At 38.3% G+C, this 15,130-nt stretch overlaps 1 long non-coding RNA gene across 1 annotated transcript in view; it reads left to right on the top strand.

Moving 5' to 3' along the window:
* The window catches only part of LOC127581861 (uncharacterized), an 86,045-nt gene extending 73,939 nt beyond the window's left edge, over window positions 1-12,106 (top strand). Inside the window, exon 4 of the long non-coding RNA XR_007958024.1 lies at window positions 12,082-12,106. This is a non-coding gene — a long non-coding RNA (uncharacterized LOC127581861). The remainder of the gene's footprint in view (window positions 1-12,081) is intronic.
* The last annotated feature ends 3,024 nt before the right edge of the window (window positions 12,107-15,130 follow it).

Below are 15,130 nucleotides of genomic sequence, written 5' to 3'. Positions count from 1 at the left end.
TTGGAGAAGGAACGCGAACACACTGGCCTCAGTTGTAACAGTTATTAGGTTTGGGTTAAGTGGTGAGTGATGCAAGTACAAAACTCGGATGCTGCTGCAGAATTAAAGCTCTTGCTTGATTTGACTCCTGGGTCTTATTTAAATCCTGACAGCTGATTTCCCACCTGGAAAGGCCTGAAACTCTTGCTGTGAGTTTACTGGGCTGACCTACTCTGCCTAGAGCAGGACAGAAAGCTCCCAGATCTGGACTGTATCTGGAACTTGCTGGTTCCATGCTAGTTGACCATTGGGTAGTCTGATTAAAACCCTTCATTACAACAAGTTAAATTGTTGTATAGAAAATGTCGATGCAATTTTAGTCTCTTGACTCCAATGCCATGATCAGGCACAACGTTTATTAAAATTGCCTTTTCTTAAAAAAAATAAATTCATTCCTGGGAACATGATAATCAATTGCAAGTCCAGAATTTGATTCCCCATCTCTAAATGTGGAGAAGGTAGTGGTGAGAAGCTTTCTTGAACTCCCACATTGTTGTTAGGCAAGGAATTGCAGCATCTAACTGCTGTGGAAAAACTGGCAGGTGGGCTCTATGGATGGACTTTCCAGCTACTCAATAGCAGAATCGTGACAACATAGCAACAGCTGCACCTCCCTCAGGAATGGGGCAGGAAGCCAAGTGCCACCATTTTGAAATGATACTACCTTATTGCCTCTAGGCAGAAAACATCAAAATCTTGGACGCAAGTAAAAGTGTGCGCGCCCGGTAGACATCCAAAATTTAGCAATAGCATATTAACAATTTGATTGATATATTAAAAATTGGAAAGTTATGGTTGGATTTCCTGTGTGAATCACCTACAAAGAGCATAAGCTGAAACTCATTTCATGCCCAAAATTCTAGGCCGACACTCCAGTACAGAGGGAGCGCTCCGCTATCAGGGTGGCTGCGAAGTAAAACCTTGGTCCCATTGCCTCTTTCAGTTGACTGGAAAATATTCAGTTACTCTACGTTGAATGGAAATGCATTATTTCCATTATCGTGGGAAATATTTTACCATTCAATATGATTCAAAAAAAATTATCTTGTCATTAATCTTTTCGGGATCTTTCAGTGCTTGCTGCTGTGTTTCTAGAGTTATTAGAACCGTGACAAGATGAGAAGGTTGAAAAGCACTTTAGCATCTTTTGTGTCCTTGGGATGCTTATGTCAATGCAGATCTTTCCATTTATTTATTTACATGGGTCTGTATTTGTGTCAGATGAATCTATGTCTGACTAAGTTAATGGGATCTATAGCTCAGCTACTAGACAATGGCAAGCAATAATGTATTCAAAATCTTGCACGTTTCCAGCTTTTTTTTGTAGTAAATAATTTTGATAATGGATAACACATTAATAGGAGCTTTCAAGAGTCTTATAACAGCAGGAATAGAAGCTGTCCTTGAGTCTAGTGATGTGTGTTTTCAAGCTTTTGTATCTTCTGCTCAATGGAACGGGGAAGGAGAGAGAATATCTGGGGTGGGAGGGGTGTTTGATTATGACTGCTTTTCCGAGGCAGCAAGAAGTGTAGACAGCATCCATGGAATTGCCAATAACTGAGTGTTTCCAAGATGGTAGGGAGACCCATCAATATGTTCGCATTGATGTAGTTAGCTGAACTCCATTTTGTGGTAATGACAGTAAATATCATTCCCCCATTGATTATGGCTTTGAGACTTATTGTGGAGCTCCAGTGCACTAAAATGAATATTGTTGTAAGGCCATTTGTGATTGCTTTCAGTTTCAGATCTCAACTATTCAGTCAAACGTAGAAGAGGTTCCCCATCATTCTATCGTTTCCCAAATCATGTCCACACACTAATATGCAAAGATATTATCAATGGGAAGAACAGTACTTCTTTTAATGGCAGAATATTATGGAGATGCTCTGTACCCCAAATGCACACAAGATCTCATTGTCAGAGCTGCTGTTAGTGGGGCAAAATGTGTATCACCTTCATACCCCTTTCTCCAAAAGGCCAAACTACTGATTTATTGTAAAAGCAAGTTAAGTTCTACAAAAATCCCAGTTTAAATGAGTCTAAGTTCACTAAATAGAACTTTCACTCTCAAACTGGAAAAACAAGTTGAATTTGTACCATATATTAGCTATCTCCAAAAATATCCACTATGCCACAATCTTTCAGCAGGAACACAATTGTCAAAAATCTATGCCTTCAATACAATAAGCTTAATTAGACCAGTCATATTAGCACCATAACTAGAAGAAGCTGGGTATTTTATGGGAGTAGGGCAGGGTGATGTGATGTAGGATTGGGTAAATATACAAATTGCAAGTATAGGCCAGAGAGCGAAGTTGCATCTTGGGTAATGAAAAGCAGAATGTGATGGAGGAACAGAGATTTACTGATAATAGTGAGTCATGGAACAAGGTCAAAATGAAGGAAAACACCAAAAAGTTATAGGCATTAAATCTAAATGTGCAAAATATTCACAGCATGATAGATGACTAAATGGCACAAGTACAGATAAATGGGTGTCATCTAGTAGTCATTAGAGATATTTGGTTGCATAATGGTCAAAAGATAGTTTTAAATATCATATCAGAAGGAAATGTAAAATGAAGAGAGGCCATTCAACCCATCAAGTCTCTTCCAGCTCTCAGAGCAATCCCATTCCCCTATAACCTATTCTTTTACACATACCCACTATTAGCCCCATCATTACAATTCTTGCTTCTTACCCATCTATAGTGGCGACAATTAATAGGTTAATTGGCTACTAACACCCAGCACATCTCTGGAAGGAAACCCATGCAGTCATAGGGAGACTGTGTAAACCCACACATTCAGCACCAGATGTCTGAATCTAACCTGGGTTACTGGAAGTGTCAGACTGCTCAACTAACTACAGCAGCACCATGCAGCCTTACAGGATGTTTAGAAAGGACAGATGAAATGGATAAAGGAGGGGCTAAGAGTAGCATTGATAATAATGAATGCCAAAAGAACAGCAGTGCACAATAATCATGGTTTAGAAGAACAGAAGTAAATCAGTATGGGTGGAACTGAAAGATAACAAAAATAGCACTGGCAGTGATAGTTCATAGGCCTATGAATGGTGACAATACTTGAAGAGAGAATTAATTGAGAAATAAGAGCTTGAAGCAAGAACGATAGAAAATCATGTAAGATTTTAATCTTCATAGATTTGGCAGATCAAATTGGGGAAAAATATTTTTGGATATTGAGTTTATAGAATGCATACTGGGCAGTTTCCTGGAGCACTACAGTACAAGACCAAATTGGGAATCACCTAAGTTTGTATCTTGTATAATTGGGGTTGGTTATTAAGCTGGTGATAAGGAATTCATTTGATAAAAATGATTACAGTAGAATGCAATGTGTGTTGAATTCAAAAGTGACAATGCAGGTGGCTTGTCTTCAAGCCAAAGAAAACAAATCACTTTGGTTTGAGGAGCAAATACACTGAGGTAAGATGGTTAGATTACCAGTGAATAAACAATGGTGAACATTTAAAGAAATCTTAATTTCAAAATAAACACATTTATTTTCTGGGAGATAAAACTCCTTTAGATAAGCAATCCGCTGATAGATGACTAAAGAAATTTAGACAAAGAAGAGACTTAAAATGTTGCCACTGATGGTGGTAAATTGAGGACTGGAAGAGTCTTTCAAAGAACAACAAAAAATGCTTAGAGGGAGAAAACAGAAGATGGTAAATGTGCAAGAAATATAAAATCAATTTAAGAACTTCTACAACTGTGGAGAAAGGAAAAGTACCTGAAAAATTATCCCTTACAAGTGGAGACAGTAAAAAAAATATAATGGGCATAAAGAAATGAATTCAGTTTCCATTAAACAATATTGTGCATTTTTCTTCACTGTTGAGGACACAAACAGAAATAGTGCAGAAGAATGGATTTATTGACAAATGAGAAACTAAAGAATATTAAATGAAGAGAGAGTACTGGAGAAGTAAGAGTGACTAAAAGTTGATAAATCTCTGGGATTCCCAAGGTTGTAAAGGGGGTGGTTACTGATATAATGAGTGCATTCGTGATAATTTTCCACAATTCTTGAGATACTAGAATGATTCCAATTGGCTAAAATATAGCAGACGTAAAGTTACTGTTAAAAAGGTACCAGTAAACCTGATATTAATCATAAGGAAACTTGCGATAGATCTCTCGTAGAGTGTCGCACAGCAAACTGACAGTTTCGGCATTACCAGAGCTATTTAGAACATAGAAAAACTACAGCACAATTCAGGCCCTTCGGCCCACAAAGCTGTGCCGATTTGTATGTCCAGGACTTCTGCATTCGCCAATGCTTGTGCTGAAGTTGCCACACGCCAACAGTTCAGAATGAAGCCATTGGCAGAAGCCAGCAACATCTGATCCAACTTATCTAATACTTGGGGAGTGGGGAAGTAAGCTGTAAAGAACACACAGCCTGTTCAGGAATGTAAAATTTTTCAGTAAGTGGATAAGAAGATGGCATGTGAGGTTTTTTTTTTACTTTGTTAGGAAGAATAGAAAAACAGTTTGATGGTGCAAAATGAATAAAAAGCAATTTAAAGTCCAGGTTCATGAGATACAGATGATTAAAATCCAATCCAACATGGAAGCCTTGCTTCAGGGTGTTAATGAGACCACATGGTATTTTGTGCAAAAAAAAACAAACTGCTGGAGGACCTCAGTGAGTCAGGCAGCATCTGTGGAGGGAAATATACAGGTGATGTTTTGGGTCAAGACCCTTCATCTGGACTGAAACACAGAGGGGAGATGGCCATCTCCCTTTTATCTTTCAGTCTAGATGAAGGGTCTTGACCTGAAACGCTGACAATCCATCTCCCCTCTATCTTTCAGTCCAGGTGAACGGTCTCAACCTGAAACATCAACTGTCTATTTCCTTCCACAGATGCTGCCTGACTTGCTGAGTTCCTCCAGCAGTTTCGTTTGTTTTGGCGCTCAATTTCAGCCTCTGCATTCGGTCATTATTTTGTGCATCTCTGATCTCCATTCCAAAAAAGCAATAAAACATAGTTTGACTGGATTGATTCCTGGAAAAATGATACCAAGTGGACAAAATGAGTAATTCTACATGCAGGAGAATGTGAGTGAAAACACTAGATGATGAGAGAAGTTGACAGGTAGGTGATGAGTAGGTGATGGTTCAGCAGCCTAGAATTGAAGTGCATAGTTTTAGTAGGAGGTGGTTAGCCATTTCTGATTGAGAAATTTCCTTACCCAGCAGATTATAACCAAGTGGAATTCTCTAAACCAGAGGCCAGAGTATAGTCAGGATTGGGATCAGAAGATTTTTGAATACTAAGCAAATTGGGTGATATAGGGATTTTGTTTTTTCTTATACTGGAGAGATACCTACTTATCTCATTCCTGGTACCATCTGCAAAGGACCAAGAGGGCCAGAATTTGAGCCTTTGAGTATCGCTACTGAAATACCAAGTAATCTTTCAAATGTTGTGGGTGGACCTATGAACTTAATATCCCATTACAACTTGTTGTGTATTTTCTAGCTTGTTAAACATTTGCCAGGAAAGAAAAACAAAGCTGTTTTTGAAGTGACATCACAAAATCCAGTTGCCATGATTTAAAAAATTGTGGGTTGTAACAGGTGCTGAATATTTATTGAGGCACTTGATGGTATAGAATTCAGTTAAAACAATGTATTTCTGCTTTGTTCATAATAGTTCAGCTCTAGTGCCAATGAACGCAATAATTTGTGGTGCCATGGTTCCCTTGGAGAAATTGCACTCTTTCTGTCAAACCTCATTCTGGTTTGCCACAGATTTCAGATACTTTTCTCCTGTGATGTCTAATAAGGGCTGCATTCAACATCAATTTACTTGCTCTAATAAATCTCCTACTATGAAGTGTACAGGGCTGAGGACTAGTCAACTGTAATTCTGCTTGATGGGGGAAGAAAGATGCTGGAAATTTTGCCTTAAAATAAAGACATCAGGGTTGAGCATGGTGAGGTTGTGAAGCATTCAAAGATGGTTTCTGTTGTTTTCTTCAATGCAGTGAGATAACATCATCAAAATAACTAGTTTAGTCTGTACTCTAACCTACAAAATACCAAGGCTTATATTCCAGAGTAGATCTTGCCTAAGTTCCCAAGATAACCAGTGAAGATCCCTCCTTAACATTGACGGATAAATATTGGCCAGGCTTGTCAATCATATGTTGAGATATTTTGATACCATGTAAAGAGGTATAAAGCTCCAATGTAACGTCATGTCCGAAAGACATTCTTTCCCTTGAATCTTTGCTAACATCAGAAATATAACTGGCATGTTTTGGACAACCTGCACATTGGCATTTGTCAAAATTTAAACCAATTAGTCTGAATGATGCGAGATTTTAAATCAATATAAAATTTAAGGCATTACTTTAACAACTGCTGTAGTGTGTGGAGGAGCCCACTGAAACAGAAACAAAAATCATTAGTTGTCCTTGGTAATATTGGAGATTTTCGCTGTTTTACATGCACAAACTTCCTGTTTACTGCATCATGATGACAACATGCAATTCTTTTTAAACCAAGCATCGAAACTGCCAACAGTGATCAATACTAATGATCATATCTGCTGACAGTATGTGTGCCATTCAAATTTCTGAAGACTAATAGTTTTACTTAGAGCTTTTAGACTGAAAACAGTGGAAATGGACCAAATTGATTTTATCTGCATTACATGAGATGTACATAGATTTTGTAAATTTGTTATTTTTATTTGATGTAAATCTTGAACATCAATAAATAACCACACTGTAGTAGTCTATACTAGAATGTGAAGTTATTTATTGATGTTCAAGATTTACATTCAATTTTTTCTTAAATCAGTGCTGATGAGGAGCAAAATGGAACTCTTGAATTAAACAGCTCACTAACTGAAGATACTCTAAATGGTTTGTATTTTCTGCAAGTTTGTCATCTTAGGCACATTTTAAATTGGGTTCACTTAAAACTTACTGACACTATGCTTTAATTGCAAAATGTATATATATTTTTTTTAAAAGTGTGTACTGTTTTTCCTTAAGTTAGAGGAAAGATGTCAGATGTAACTCAGTGTTGCTTCATGTAAAATAGGTTTTGGGGAGAAGAATTATGAAAAGTATAATTTAAAAGTAGCTTCACGGGTGAAAATCCAAGATGGGTAAAGGTAATCTACACAGTTTATTGACTGCAGATAGTAAAATTCATGAAAAGGCTACTTTGAATTACAACAATACACACAAAATACTGGAGGAACTCAGCAGGTCAGGCAGCATCATGGAGGGAAATAAACAGTTGACGTTGAGTCGAAACTCTTCATTAGGATTCCTGAAATTACATCAGCCGTCCTGATGAAGGGTCTCGACCTGAAATGTTGGCTGTTTATTTCCTTCCATAGATGCTGCCTGACTTGCTGAGTTCCTCCAGTGTTTTGTGTGTGTTGCTCCTGATTCCAGCATCTGCAGAATCTGTTGAGTCTTTGTGTTATAACATAAGAGATTGTGAAAAGTTTGTACAATGTTTGGCCACTATCCACAGCAGGTTCAGGTGATGGGCCTGATAAATCCAGCTTGATTTGGTCCATTAACATTGATGTAAATAATGGAGGATTCAAACGTTGATCTCTCAGTAACAGTAGTTATAGCTTGCCAACCCAAAAATGACCATTTACCCAAACCCTAGTTCTGATGAAAGATCATTGTGGAAAGAGGAATAGAGTTAATGTTTTAGATCAGATGCTGCCCGGCCACCAGGGTATTTCTGGCATTTATAGTTTCATTCCTAACCCTTTGTTTACTGCCTGTCAAGTAATCACCTGTTCATGATAATACATCACCCTCAACCTCATGAGCAGTAACCTTCCATGCTGCATCTTATCAAAAGGTCTTTGGTACTCCAAATCCACAATATTCAATGGCTCCCTTTAATTATACAGCAAGTTACATCTGCAAACAACTCTAAATTATTTAACATTTATCCTTCATAAACCTGCCTAATCAAGTCATAATTTTCCAAATGCTTCATGATCACTTCCATAATAATAGATTCCAATGTTTTCATGCCAACAGATATTGAGCTGATTGGCCTGTAGTTTCCCATTTTCTCTTTCCACTTCAGTTGCTATGTTACATTGTGGTGTTCCAATCTGCTGGAGCCTTTCCATGACCCAGGGAGTTTGAAAAATGACAACCAATGCATTTTTTTTTAAATACCTCTGCAGCTCCCCTTCCTTGCCTGCCCCCACTAAAGCACCTTAGATTGGCTCCATTATAAATCTAACAACACAAACTGTGTTGAGTTCTTCGGTCTTTTTGTCAGTTCGTTACTTACTAATTTTCACGTGCCTTTGATATCTTCCACTGTGAGGAGGACAGGTATGACATTATTGTTCAACTTCTCTGCCATTTCATTCATCCCCCATCAGTCTCACCTTGCAAGGAACAGATATTTACTTATGCTGCTCTATCTTCTTTTAGCTCTTTAGAGAAAACTTAATCATTTTTTTGTATTTTTGGCAAGTGTACTCACATTATATATTCTCCCTCTTTTCAATTTTTGTTTTAGTCATCCTTTGCTGGCTTCTTGGGGTTACTGCTATTCATAGCAATTTTTCTTTCAATCTAATATCATCCATAAAACTTCGGTTAGCCACAAGTGGATCATTTTCCCCACCATTTGATTGAGAATTGGAGTTATTTTCTTTGAATGTCAACCATTGCTTATTATCATTCCTGTTAATCTAATGCCCCAATCTGTTTTAACCAACTTGCCCCTCATACCTATGTAACTGCCTTAATGCTAATTCTCTGACAGTAGTTATGGAATGTAATTCAACACTCTCAAACTGAAAGTGAAATGATCAGATTGTGATCAAACTTCCTGGAGGATCCTTGAATTATTAGTAATTACTTGTACACTGCCTTGCTCAGTTTTTAAATGGGGATTCTATATTGTTCACACTCCTGGGCAAAATATCTGGGTAAAACATTCCCTGACTACCAAAGGTGGTGAATAATAAAAAAAATTCAGAATGAGACTCAATCTTTGGGACTCAAATGTTTCTGTTTTGAATTGCTGATCATTAAGTTCAGATTTTTTTCCTCTGATCTTTGCTGTAATGATCCACTACGATTGTGTCAGTAAACACAAGTGATTTACAGTGTGACATCCAGAGGCACTATCCACTGTCAGTCTGTGGGATGTAAGGAAATTTATTCATGTAATTTTTCAAAATAAAATTGGCATGAATATTAATGTTCTTTTTAGCTATTAATATAGATTTTCTGAACTATTTTACTTAAACAGTGTTACTATACTCTGGGGCCTTGTTGTTTTGGCAGGCTTCTTGATAGCTGGTACCACGGGACTTGACTAAATTGCTAATGACTGAAGCATCTTGGGTTAATGGCTGTACCTAATCAATACAGCTCCCTCATACTCTTGGCTTTGGCAATGGCTCCAAGCCAACTATTTCTGATGAGGTTATTCTTTAAATTTGTTTTCATCAACAGAAATGACAATGTCGTTTTTGTTTTATTTTTATTAGCGTCCCAAATTAATCTCCCATCATTTTTCTATGATTCCTGTTCTAAGTATTATATAACCTTCTTAATAAACCTTGGTTGATACTTTTACTCTTGATATTTTTGTTTGCTAGCACAGAGGTAGTTCTAGTATACAGCATTAGATGAACAGGAATAGACTCAGAGACAGGTTGTTTTTCCCCCCTATAAAGTCCGAAAATGGTTTAAGCTTTGATCAATTGAAGTTAACTAGGAAGCTGAAATCTTATGGTTGTATGGCTTCTTATTTACTAGGATATACTTCGACACACATTATATGGCTGAATCTACAATATGTAAAGTGAATTGGCCTCATAACGATCAATACATTAAGTTCAGATCTTCTTAGTGAAGAATTTATCCCCTAACCAGAGTCAGAGTCAAAAATATTTTTTATTTGGACTGACACTGGGTAGTGCCTTGGATGTCACACTGCAAATCACTTGTGTTTGTTGACACAATCCTGGCAAATCTGGGAGGTCTGAAAAGTCATTTTATTTCCAGTCTCTGCCTCAATATTTTATTTAGAAATTTTGATACTTTAAGATCTCAAACCTGCCTCTGTGCCATGCACCTCCAGATTTGTGAAATGTGGCAAGAGGCAGGGGAAGGCTTTGTTTGTAATATAAACACTTTAAATGAAGGCAGCCTCCAATTTAACCTGGAGGCACAAGAGACTGCAGATGCTGGAATCTGCAGCAACAAACAATCTGCTGCAAGAACTCAGCTGGTCAGGCAGCATCTGTGGGAGGAAAGGAATTGTCCCGATGCGGGGTCTCGACCTGACACGTCAACAATTCCTTTCCTCCCACAGATGCTGCTTGACCCGAGTTCTTCCAGCGGATTGTTTGTTGCTCTGATTTAACCTGTTTGGGTTTGAGAGTGGCGAGCCAGGTTTTGCTGGACTCAAACTCTAACAACTGAACAGTTGACCTCAGATTTGGAGAAAAAACTGGCACTGCTTGGGGAGCAGGAATTCAGGGATGCTGTGTCCCCCACCCCCACCTCCCAAGCCCCAAGCTAAAACCCTGGGATCTTGAATTGACCCTTCCAAGAAATCAAGATGAAGAACAGAGGGACTTAATGTAGGGCACCACTGGAGCAGAAAAGCATAAAGTGGATGTGATCATGATAGTATTTTGATAAAACCTCAAATTTAAGATCAAGTTCCTTACAGTAAATGAAAATGGGGATAAAGAATTCAGGACTTGCCTGCTAGAGAATGAGAAAAGTTATTGCATCTGTTCAAATAAAAAGCAAACTCTGAAATACAGTATATATTTGGTTTGCTAGAACAGGATAAAATGTTGAGTTTCAATATATATTGAGACCTACTATCAGACATGAAAACACATACAAAGTCAATGGAATTTGTTCAATTGAAACTATTTACAATTACCAAATTGGAAACTTTCAATTCATTAAAGGATTATCAGAGGCAGTCCAAAAGAGATTCACTGGGCACAGTTCTGATAAAAGATGACTCTTTTTTGCAGTTTAGAAAAATGAGAGGTCATCTTATTGAAACATACAAGATCCTTAGTGGGCATGACCGGGTAGATGTCAAGATGTTTCCACCTGTGGGACAGTGTGAAATGAGAGGATATTGTCCCTAATAGTGACAAGATTAGGGATGGCATTTAAAACTGAAGTGCATAGGGTGATGAGTTTCTATAATCCGCTACCCTAGAGGGTTGTGGAGGATAGATCATTGGGGGTGTTTAAAGAGGAAGCAGATACGTTTCTGAAAGATCAGGAGATACGGGGAACTAACACAGAGGCCTTGGGCAGATCAGCCACAGTCACGTTGAATAGTGGGACAGGCTTGAGAGGCCAACTGGCCTACTCCTGCTCCAGTTCTCTTCTTAGTTCTCTGCTCTGCTATGCGAGCTGTGCATGTCAATGAGATATGGTCTGGTCACACAATGATACTGTCATTTGAGTGATGTCATCGTGATTTGCTTAGACAGAAGGAAGAGATCATTTACAATTTGCTGTTTGCTACACCATCATTTAATGTCAATGCTTAAAAGCATCTGTGACTAACAATGGAACTGTAAATATAAATTCAGTGCAAATCATTTATACTTGTTGAATAAATAGCTCATCTTATATACTGTGGTTGCTAAACAGTGGGCCTAGGCCTTTATTTTTGAGCCAGTTCCGTTTCAATGTGCACCCATCACTTTTGATTCTGGTCTCCTTCTCTCTGCTCCACCAGCGGCAGAGCTTTTAACACTTCTACTTAACACCTCTACAGATGCTGCCTGACCCACTGAGTTCCTCCAGCAACTCGTTTTTTGCTCCATATTCCAGCATCTGCAGTCTCATGTCTCCCTTCCACTTTGCAACTACTTTCCCTGCTTTTAACCTTCCTATTTTTATCTCCAAAGTACTTTGTTCCGTTTTATGATGTTGAAGACTCTAAAAGTGACAGTTGTTTAAATGCTAACACTGCTTTGTCACACATTTTCAGTTGGTGCTACAAAATCGTGCTGCGATGACGGAGGTGGAGCCCGTGCTGGATTTTGCTACGTCAGGACGGACAGGCCGAAGAAACGCTTTGCCTGACATCCTCGGCTCACCTGCAGGGGTCAGTCCATCAGAACTCCCTATGAAACTGGCAGAATTATCCATAAATGCAGGTATGCAGATAGTTCCATGCTGTCTTGGTGCAGTCGTCACATATTTTGTTTTAAATAGGAATTTAAGCAGCCATGAGCACAGCTTTTATTTTGTTTATGCAACAGTCATTTCAAAAGCTGACAGATTACTATTTCAAATGAAAGTTATATTGTTTAAACAGAGCAGATTCTTCACCAAAACAGGCACTATACCTCAGAGCACAGAGGAGCAGAAAAAGTCTCGTTCATAGTGGTTTTCTCTATCTCTCCATTCACTTCTATATCATTAAATTTATACTACAGGCTATCACTAGGTAATGAACAGTTCTGTTTTTACAGATGTCCATAAATTGATTTTGTCCATGTTGGAAAATACACAAAAATCAGTCAATATTGCAATTTATCAGTCTTGCGCTTTTGAAAGAACTAAATTACTAAAAAAAAGTGCAGGGAGGAAACAAATCGTGCCATTCATAGGAATGAATGTTTGCCAGACTTTTGAACTTAATATTTTGGGAGCTCGTTAGTATGTAGGGATGTCCATAAGTCAGGATGGCCTGTATAAATTAGAAGCAAGCTGTTCATATTCTTGATTATTATAGGAAGGATGTGGAAGCGTTGGAAAGGGTGCAGAGCAGATTTACCAGGATGCTGCCTGCTTTAGAGAGTATGCATTATGAGGAGAGACTAAGGGAGCTAGGGCTTTACTCTTTGGAGAGAAGGAGAATGAGAGGAGACTTGATAGAGGTGTACAAAATATTAAGAGGAATAGATAGAGTGGACAGCCAGCGCCTCTTTCCCAGGGCACCAATGCTCAATACAAGAGGGCATGGCTTTAAAGTAATGGGTGGGAGGTTCAAGGGAGATATCAGAGGAAGGTTTTTTACCCAGAGAGTGGTTGGGGCATGGAATGCGCTGCCTGGGGCAGTGGTGGAGGCAGGTACATTGGCCAAATTCATGAGATTACTAGATAAGCATATGGAGGAATTTAAAATAGAGGGGTATGTGGGAGGAAGGGGTTAGATAGTCTTAGGCGAGGTTTAAAGGTCGGCACAACATTGTGGGCCAAAGGGCCTGTATTGCGCTGTACTGTTCTATGTTGTTCTATGTTTGAGTTGCAGTGCACCTGAGTGGTCGACAGTGGTATTACTGCTATTACTTCTACTTCAGAATCAGGTTTGTTATCACTGACATATGTTGTGAAATTTGTTGTTTTGCAGCAGCAGTACAGCAGAAAGACATAAAATTACTATAAGTTAGAAGATTAAATAAATAGTGCAAAAGAGGGATAACGAAGTAGTGTTCATAGACCGTTCGGAAACCTGATGAGGTTTCTCTCCATTTTTCCTGACACCATTGCAGGGTATAGTTTAACGGACAGTAAGTGTACGCTGTTCCTTGATCTAACTGCTTTTGCCTCATATCCTTCAATATATTTGGCTAATGTCAACAGCAAGTGTATTTATATTGTGCCAATTACATACTAACATATCTCAAAATACTTCTTGTATTGTACTGCTGCCGCAAAACAACAAATTTCCACGACATCTGTCAGTGATAATAAACCTGATTCTGATAGGAACATTAAACATTAGCAGATTTATAAAGAAGCAGGATGAGAATTTTAAAGTCAAAGTGTTGCTCAGCCAGAACTAGTCTAGATCAGGAAGCATGTAGCTGGAGCTTGGGAGGAGTTTTTAAAGTTGAGGGAATGAAGACTAGGCAAGAGTGCTTTGGAAAGGCCATACCTAATAGATCACACAGGCAGGGTTGAGGATTTTATCAGCAGGTGAACCAAGGCAGGAATAGAGTTAAGAGGGAATCAAAAAAACTGCACATGCTGGAAATATGCAATAAAAACAGAAAATACTGGAAACTCTCAGCAATCAGGCAGCATCTGTGGAAAGAGAATCAGAGTTTATATTGCAGATTGAGTGTTTTCAGCATTTTCTGTTTTCATTACAAGGTGCAGCTTTCTTAGTGCTGATGGCACAAACACACTCAAGAATAATCTAAGGACCAAATTTGACACCATGGTTGTAGGCAGTATGGGTCAGTTTCAAGGGTAGGGATTTAAAACTCAAAGATTTAAAATTTCAAATGCTTTTCTCTTGTGATATCCAAGGGCTGCAGTCAGTATCAATTTACTAACTCAGTTAAGTTTCCTACAGTGGAGTGTACAGCCTGAGGACTAGGTCGTCATAGATGGTTTCAGTTGTTTTCTTCAATGTGGTGAGACAATATCATCAAAATAACTAATCCAGTCTGTACTCTAACCCACACAATACAAAACTTTACATTCCATGGTAGATATTGCCATAGATCCCAAGACAAGCTGGTTTTGACAGATGTCCAGGAAGTAATTCAAAACTTATGATCTTGACAAAAAGTGTATAAATTGTCCTTCTATGGAATGATCATTTATTTTACTCCTGGTGGGGAACATTTACTTCCCTGTGCTGTTCCTTTAAATTTTACATCAGAGGTGATGTTTAATATTTCAAAAAGAGCAATGGGATTTTTATCAAAGTATGTAACATTGAAGGAATAAATATTGGCTGGGCTGATCAATAATATTTTGAGATATTATGTGACCATATAAAGAGGCCAGCCTGCTCTTGTGCAATAATTCATCTGAAAGATTTTCTTTCTTGAATCATTGTTGATGTCAGAAAATAGCCAACATGTTCTGGAGAGCCAACATGTTAACATTTCTTGAGTTGCAGTGCACTCAAGTGTTCAAGGATGGTATTACTATTATTACTCCCACATTTTTCCCCCAACACTGACTTTTGCAGTGTGTAGTTTAATGGACAATAGGTATACACTGCTCCTTGGTCTATTCTTGATAGAGGAGCTAAGAGAGGTCTCATGCCAGGTCAGTTTATATACTTGACAAAT

The sequence above is a fragment of the Pristis pectinata genome, chromosome 22 (assembly GCF_009764475.1).
Source record: "Pristis pectinata isolate sPriPec2 chromosome 22, sPriPec2.1.pri, whole genome shotgun sequence".
Classification (NCBI taxonomy): domain Eukaryota; kingdom Metazoa; phylum Chordata; class Chondrichthyes; order Rhinopristiformes; family Pristidae; genus Pristis; species Pristis pectinata.
Note: the sequence above shows the minus strand (reverse complement) of the source record. Positions and strands in the feature narration are given on the sequence as shown.